The sequence below is a fragment of the Lolium perenne genome, chromosome 2 (assembly GCF_019359855.2).
Source record: "Lolium perenne isolate Kyuss_39 chromosome 2, Kyuss_2.0, whole genome shotgun sequence".
NCBI classification, from domain to species: domain Eukaryota; kingdom Viridiplantae; phylum Streptophyta; class Magnoliopsida; order Poales; family Poaceae; genus Lolium; species Lolium perenne.
In genome coordinates this window covers 179030713-179039517 of record NC_067245.2, presented here as the reverse complement: position 1 = coordinate 179039517, position 8805 = coordinate 179030713, and the positions used below count along the sequence as shown (strand labels likewise).

At 49.3% G+C, this 8805-nt stretch overlaps 1 long non-coding RNA gene across 1 annotated transcript; it reads right to left on the bottom strand.

Moving 5' to 3' along the window:
• Positions 1–2510: 2510 nt before the first annotated feature.
• On the bottom strand, positions 2511–8082 carry LOC139836100 (uncharacterized). Its single transcript, XR_011752164.1, has 4 exons — positions 7237–8082; positions 6140–7147; positions 3136–4924; positions 2511–3046 (listed from the first exon to the last, which is right to left on the bottom strand). It is a non-coding gene; the product is annotated as an uncharacterized lncRNA (long non-coding RNA).
• Positions 8083–8805: the final 723 nt, after the last annotated feature.

Genomic DNA, 8805 nt, shown 5'->3' with positions numbered 1-8805 from the left:
CTGCTGTTTTTGGTTTCAGAAATCCTAGTAAGGAAATATTCTCGGAATTGGACGAAATCAACGCCCAGGATCTTATTTTTCCACGAAGCTTCCAGAAGTCCGAAAGGGAAACGAAGTGGGGCGACGAGGTGGCGACACGCCAGGGCGGCGCGGCCTGGGCCCTGGCCGCGCGGCCCTGTTGTGTGGGTCCCTCGTGTCGCCCCTAAACCTACTCTTCCACCTATAAGAAGCCATCGTCGATAATAACTCTAGTACCGAGAGCCACGATACGGAAAACCTTCCAGAGACGCCGTCGCCGCCAATCCCATCTCGGGGGATTTAGGAGATCGCCACCGGCACCCTGCCAGAGAGGGGAATCATCTCCCGGAGGACTCTTCACCGCCATGGTCGCCTCCGGAGTGATGAGTGAGTAGTTCACCCCTGGACTATGGGTCCATAGCAGTAGCTAGATGTGACGCCCCGGAACCGGTACCATGAGGATTCCAGCGGTCCCGCCAAAATCCACATGATATCGATTCAGAGACGCCCTCCGACACGACGTGCGCGAAGAATCACACACGTGATGCCAGAGGAATTAACACGAGCGGTAACATTACAACAGGATTACAATAGAGCCCACAAGATACATATATTACAACAACGACTCCAACGAGTCAAGATACAAATATACAATACAAAGATCCAAATCATACAGAAGATCAAATACGTCCGAGTACGGACAAGATACAAATTGGACTAAGAGTCCTGAAGATAACCAGCGGCGTCCATAACCCTGCCCAGGCCAAGCCGGAAGGGTAACCTTGCTAACGTCGTCATCTCGTACCTGTCAAAGTCGGGCCATCGGTTGCCGACAAAAGGGGGGAGGAGACAAAAAGAAAGGAAGGCGAGGGTAAGTACCATTGGCACGTACTTGCGAGACAAGACCAGCTATGCTTGCTGGTGGGCGGTATAAACTTCACCCGGCTATATGTGGAGCTTAGCGGCAGCAAAGCTACTATCCAATAGAGACACGCTACAACATTCGTCTATTAGAAAAGGTGAGAAAGCGCATAATCTAGCAGTTCTATACTCTGCAAACATAACACAGCCGATGCGATCCCCCTTCGCCAAGAGGTACTGCAAAGGCACACACACTTTTGAAAGAGTTTTATTAGCAAATTATTAACAACAGGAAATAAGGTGTAAGTTGTTCTATGATCGAGCTATACAATTCCAAGTCGTCCATAACCGCGGACACGGCTTATCGATAAGATGTACACCCTGCAGGGGTTGCCCAAATGTAACCATACGCATGCTCGAACCCACTTACTACAGGTGGAGTCTCACATCAAGACCGTTCCCAATGCAAGAGAAAGTTTAATGGGAGCCACCCCACTAAGCTACCCGTGACGAAGTTCGGCCGTACTCCGATACGGACCCAGAGGTTTGTGCCAACGGCTAAGCTAAGTGTGAACAACCTGCTGTCGCTAATCGTTCCACGTTATGAGTACAGTACAGAAATAAACACCCGAAGGCAACAGAAGTAAATCGTGCATCGTGCATATGGGCAAATAAAACCAAGGTTGTGGCTCCCAATAAACAGACTCGAGGAAAGGTAGTGGGTGATGGGGGTCCCACTCCCCCACGTACGGGTAGAGCGCTCAATCTCGGAACAGATAACAAGAACTCGGGTCCTAGGGGACATTAGCAAGTCAAAGTTCCGATGCTTTCGCAAAGGGGCTCACAGATGCCTCTGCTTACAATTTTAGTTGTTAACAATTAAGTAAAGTGTGATTATCTCCAACAAATGATATAGCATGTAAAAATCTCCCAACAACCCAACATATCCCGATAACAGATCGAGATAAACAACAGAGCCTAAACACGCCTACGACTCGCAAAGCTGGCAAACAACAAACAATAGGTAGGGCGAGGAGGTGTATCTCGGACATATAGGTAACAGGTGGATAGGACACGTGACACAACAGAATCGCAACATAAGGATAGCAATAGATCAAAGGAGCATGTAAAAGTAAAATAGGTGAAGGGGTGGGCTCGCCTGTGAAAAGCTGCAGAAGAACTTGTCGGAGAACTCGTCGTATCTCACATCACCACTTCGTGATCCTATCCGGGAAGAAGCAAAGCGCTACAACAACCAACGGATGCACATCTTACTACTACGGCAAAAGAATCAGCATGATCATGATATGATATGCATGGCATGGCAAACATGATGCGACGATGCAACTTATCCATATTAAGCGGAGTCGGAACCCCGAACAAGCAAATTAGGTTGGAGTTGCATTTACTACCGCCAAATTAAGTGTTGATTAGCATGGTACAACATGGCAGGGGTGAGCTACATCAATATTAAACGGAGCGGGGTAAACCAAAGTTGGAAATCCAAATTGCTCCGCATATATGTGAGGTGAACATGCATAACTATCAACGCGCGACATGATGCGAGATGCAAACAGGCATATGGATGGCATAATCATGTTCTTCACATTTTTCTGATCAATTTTCATATAGAACACTTTTTATTTCGAGTTACAGATTAAAAGTTATTAACAGATTAAGTTTTATTGTTAATTTAAAACATAAAACAGGTTTTATTAAATACGGAAGGACCCAGAAATCATATTCATACAGGGGGGAGGACCCCGGGTTGATTTCACAAGGTACAGGGGGTTTTGCAGGAAACCAACAGGTGCAGGGGCTGCGGGTTAAGAAAAGAAACAGACAGGGGCCTATCTGAAAAACGTGTAGATCTGGATCTAGGGGGTTTTCCTCACCGGAGATGGGCCTAGCCCGACTGGCTGACGGATGGGACCATGCGACGACGTGGATGCCGCGTGGCGGACGACGTGGCCGAGCTTGTGCGACAGAGAGGGCGGTGACCACCAGGCGGCGCGCGGTGATCACCAGCGAAAGGCACGAACGCGCGCGGGCGAGCGGACGCGTTCCAGGAAGCGAGGGTGGGGCTTCGAGGTCGCCTCGTCGGCGCGGACCAAAGGGAGGTGGCGCCGTCGTCGGGGAGCGCCGGAAGTTCGCCGGCGGTGAGGATCTGCGAGGCACGGGTCGGCACCGACATGAGAAAGAAGAAGGAGGAAGCAAGGGGAAGAACGGAGGTGTCCAGGGGGTCGAGGAGGTTACCCCGAGCACGGTGGTGTGGTCGAGGTCGCCGGAGGGTGACCACGGCGGCCAGAATCGGCGCCGGAGCTCGCAGACGCCGAGGAGGAATCGGCGAAAACGAAGAGGGAAGAGGGCGCCTCGGGTCGATTCCTTGCACGAGGAGGTAGAGGAGATCAAGGCGCGTCGAACGGTGGTCTTGGATGGGTTCGGGGTGGCCGGAGACGAGCAGGCGACGACGAGGAAGTGGCGGTGGCGCTCGGTGCTTCACAGAGGAAGAAGGGGAAGGAAAGTGGCGGCGCGAGGAGGGGGAAAAAAGGGGGAGGCTAGGGTTTGCCGAGGCCTCGAGGAGATTAAAAGGGGAGGGGGAGTGGTTGGGTGGTGGAGGCGCTCGGTGACGTGAGCGGGGAGAGGTTCACGCCCTCTGCGTGCTCCGTTGGAGAAGACGACAACGAGGAGAATCTCCTCTCCTCGAAGCGGTACGGTGGCAAGGTGGGCTGGGTCGGGCCGACTCGGGCCAGAGGGAAGAAGTCCAGGCGTTGGGCTGAGAGGGAGGAGAAAGGCCAGAGAGAGAGAGATGGGCCACCGGGGAAGAGAGGGAGAGGGCTGCCGGCTGGGCCTTCCCAGGCCTGGCTGGTTGGGAGGTCTGCTCCCTTTTTATTTTTATTTTAAAACTGTTTTGTTTTTGTTTGTTTGTTTTCAAAACCATTTCTAAATAGATTTTAGTTGTGAAATTAAACAAAGAAAGGATGGGTATAATTTGAAATGAAAGAGGGGAGAAGTTTGAACAACAAAATAGGGTTTAATAAAAATAATTTTATTTTGTTAAAACATGGATGTGATGCATGCATGATGCCATGATGATGCACAAAATAAAAACACAAGCAAATCTAATAGGGGTGCTACCCTGGGCCGTTACAATCGACACCACTAACAAGGAACCTCGCCCCGAGGTTCCACATCAAGCCAAGGGGGAGTTGGTTAAACTATCGAGTCTTCTTGTACCATGTTGACAAACACCCGACCTCGAGGTGGAACCTTCTTTTGGCGAAGTGTTGATCTTCTCGACACCACTAACAAGAATTCTTGCTCCATGTAGAATGGTCGACACCACCAACAAGAGGTCATTGTTCCGTTGACGATGATGTGCTTCTATCGGGATTCTCCGAAGATCGATCCTATTAGGTTAAAGGCAAAGATCGTCCAACCCACGTGGGTACCTAAGACTCGGAGAAACTCAGATAAGAGAGGAGACTCAAAAAAATCGCGAAGGTAAGAGAAGAAAGAATTTAGGTAAGGAGAAAAATCAGAGCTAATCAGATCTATCCAACGAAGTTTAGAAAATAGGTTTTGACACTAGACACAATAACGTCTGTTGGCAAGGTTATCCTAAAGGCTGGACTAGTGGGGTACCGTCAACCTGAGGCTCTGATACCAACTTGTGACGCCCCGGAACCGGTACCATGAGGATTCCAGCGGTCCCGCCAAAATCCACATGATATCGATTCAGAGACGCCCTCCGACACGACGTGCGCGAAGAATCACACACGTGATGCCAGAGGAATTAACACGAGCGGTAACATTACAACAGGATTACAATAGAGCCCACAAGATACATATATTACAACAACGACTCCAACGAGTCAAGATACAAATATACAATACAAAGATCCAAATCATACAGAAGATCAAATACGTCCGAGTACGGACAAGATACAAATTGGACTAAGAGTCCTGAAGATAACCAGCGGCGTCCATAACCCTGCCCAGGCCAAGCCGGAAGGGTAACCTTGCTAACGTCGTCATCTCGTACCTGTCAAAGTCGGGCCATCGGTTGCCGACAAAAGGGGGGAGGAGACAAAAAGAAAGGAAGGCGAGGGTAAGTACCATTGGCACGTACTTGCGAGACAAGACCAGCTATGCTCGCTGGTGGGCGGTATAAACTTCACCCGGCTATATGTGGAGCTTAGCGGCAGCAAAGCTACTATCCAATAGAGACACGCTACAACATTCGTCTATTAGAAAAGGTGAGAAAGCGCATAATCTAGCAGTTCTATACTCTGCAAACATAACACAGCCGATGCGATCCCCCTTCGCCAAGAGGTACTGCAAAGGCACACACACTTTTGAAAGAGTTTTATTAGCAAATTATTAACAACAGGAAATAAGGTGTAAGTTGTTCTATGATCGAGCTATACAATTCCAAGTCGTCCATAACCGCGGACACGGCTTATCGATAAGATGTACACCCTGCAGGGGTTGCCCAAATGTAACCATACGCATGCTCGAACCCACTTACTACAGGTGGAGTCTCACATCAAGACCGTTCCCAATGCAAGAGAAAGTTTAATGGGAGCCACCCCACTAAGCTACCCGTGACGAAGTTCGGCCGTACTCCGATACGGACCCAGAGGTTTGTGCCAACGGCTAAGCTAAGTGTGAACAACCTGCTGTCGCTAATCGTTCCACGTTATGAGTACAGTACAGAAATAAACACCCGAAGGCAACAGAAGTAAATCGTGCATCGTGCATATGGGCAAATAAAACCAAGGTTGTGGCTCCCAATAAACAGACTCGAGGAAAGGTAGTGGGTGATGGGGGTCCCACTCCCCCACGTACGGGTAGAGCGCTCAATCTCGGAACAGATAACAAGAACTCGGGTCCTAGGGGACATTAGCAAGTCAAAGTTCCGATGCTTTCGCAAAGGGGCTCACAGATGCCTCTGCTTACAATTTTAGTTGTTAACAATTAAGTAAAGTGTGATTATCTCCAACAAATGATATAGCATGTAAAAATCTCCCAACAACCCAACATATCCCGATAACAGATCGAGATAAACAACAGAGCCTAAACACGCCTACGACTCGCAAAGCTGGCAAACAACAAACAATAGGTAGGGCGAGGAGGTGTATCTCGGACATATAGGTAACAGGTGGATAGGACACGTGACACAACAGAATCGCAACATAAGGATAGCAATAGATCAAAGGAGCATGTAAAAGTAAAATAGGTGAAGGGGTGGGCTCGCCTGTGAAAAGCTGCAGAAGAACTTGTCGGAGAACTCGTCGTATCTCACATCACCACTTCGTGATCCTATCCGGGAAGAAGCAAAGCGCTACAACAACCAACGGATGCACATCTTACTACTACGGCAAAAGAATCAGCATGATCATGATATGATATGCATGGCATGGCAAACATGATGCGACGATGCAACTTATCCATATTAAGCGGAGTCGGAACCCCGAACAAGCAAATTAGGTTGGAGTTGCATTTACTACCGCCAAATTAAGTGTTGATTAGCATGGTACAACATGGCAGGGGTGAGCTACATCAATATTAAACGGAGCGGGGTAAACCAAAGTTGGAAATCCAAATTGCTCCGCATATATGTGAGGTGAACATGCATAACTATCAACGCGCGACATGATGCGAGATGCAAACAGGCATATGGATGGCATAATCATGTTCTTCACATTTTTCTGATCAATTTTCATATAGAACACTTTTTATTTCGAGTTACAGATTAAAAGTTATTAACAGATTAAGTTTTATTGTTAATTTAAAACATAAAACAGGTTTTATTAAATACGGAAGGACCCAGAAATCATATTCATACAGGGGGGAGGACCCCGGGTTGATTTCACAAGGTACAGGGGGTTTTGCAGGAAACCAACAGGTGCAGGGGCTGCGGGTTAAGAAAAGAAACAGACAGGGGCCTATCTGAAAAACGTGTAGATCTGGATCTAGGGGGTTTTCCTCACCGGAGATGGGCCTAGCCCGACTGGCTGACGGATGGGACCATGCGACGACGTGGATGCCGCGTGGCGGACGACGTGGCCGAGCTTGTGCGACAGAGAGGGCGGTGACCACCAGGCGGCGCGCGGTGATCACCAGCGAAAGGCACGAACGCGCGCGGGCGAGCGGACGCGTTCCAGGAAGCGAGGGTGGGGCTTCGAGGTCGCCTCGTCGGCGCGGACCAAAGGGAGGTGGCGCCGTCGTCGGGGAGCGCCGGAAGTTCGCCGGCGGTGAGGATCTGCGAGGCACGGGTCGGCACCGACATGAGAAAGAAGAAGGAGGAAGCAAGGGGAAGAACGGAGGTGTCCAGGGGGTCGAGGAGGTTACCCCGAGCACGGTGGTGTGGTCGAGGTCGCCGGAGGGTGACCACGGCGGCCAGAATCGGCGCCGGAGCTCGCAGACGCCGAGGAGGAATCGGCGAAAACGAAGAGGGAAGAGGGCGCCTCGGGTCGATTCCTTGCACGAGGAGGTAGAGGAGATCAAGGCGCGTCGAACGGTGGTCTTGGATGGGTTCGGGGTGGCCGGAGACGAGCAGGCGACGACGAGGAAGTGGCGGTGGCGCTCGGTGCTTCACAGAGGAAGAAGGGGAAGGAAAGTGGCGGCGCGAGGAGGGGGAAAAAAGGGGGAGGCTAGGGTTTGCCGAGGCCTCGAGGAGATTAAAAGGGGAGGGGGAGTGGTTGGGTGGTGGAGGCGCTCGGTGACGTGAGCGGGGAGAGGTTCACGCCCTCTGCGTGCTCCGTTGGAGAAGACGACAACGAGGAGAATCTCCTCTCCTCGAAGCGGTACGGTGGCAAGGTGGGCTGGGTCGGGCCGACTCGGGCCAGAGGGAAGAAGTCCAGGCGTTGGGCTGAGAGGGAGGAGAAAGGCCAGAGAGAGAGAGATGGGCCACCGGGGAAGAGAGGGAGAGGGCTGCCGGCTGGGCCTTCCCAGGCCTGGCTGGTTGGGAGGTCTGCTCCCTTTTTATTTTTATTTTAAAACTGTTTTGTTTTTGTTTGTTTGTTTTCAAAACCATTTCTAAATAGATTTTAGTTGTGAAATTAAACAAAGAAAGGATGGGTATAATTTGAAATGAAAGAGGGGAGAAGTTTGAACAACAAAATAGGGTTTAATAAAAATAATTTTATTTTGTTAAAACATGGATGTGATGCATGCATGATGCCATGATGATGCACAAAATAAAAACACAAGCAAATCTAATAGGGGTGCTACCCTGGGCCGTTACACTAGATGGTTGTCTTCACCTTATGTGCTATCATTGTTGGATCTTGTGAGCTGCCTAACATGATAAAGATCATCTATTTGTAATGCTACATGTTGCGTTTGTTGGGATCCGATGAATATGGAATGCTATGTTATGTTGATTATCAATTTATCATCTATGTGTTGTTTATGATCTTGCATGCTCTCCGTTATTAGTAGAGGCTCTGGCCAAGTCGTTACTTGTAACTCCAAGAGGGAGTATTTATGCTCGATAGTGGGTTCATGCCTCCATTAAATCTGGGACAGTGACAGGAAGTTCTAAGGTTGTGGATATGCTGTTGCCACTAGGGATAAAACATCAATGCTATGTCTAAGGATATTTGTGTTGATTACATTACGCACCATACTTAATGCAATTGTCTGTTGTTTGCAACTTAATACTGGAAGGGGTTCGGATGATAACCTGAAGGTGGACTTTTTAGGCATAGATGCATGCTGGATAGCGGTCTATGTACTTTGTCGTAATGCCCAATTAAATCTCACACTACTCATCATAACATGTATGTGCATTGTCATGCCATATTTATTTGTCAATTGCCCCAACTGTAATTTGTTCACCCAACATGCTATTTCTTATGGGAGAGATGATAACCCACAAGTATAGGGGATCGCGGCAGTCTTCGAGGGAAGTAAAAC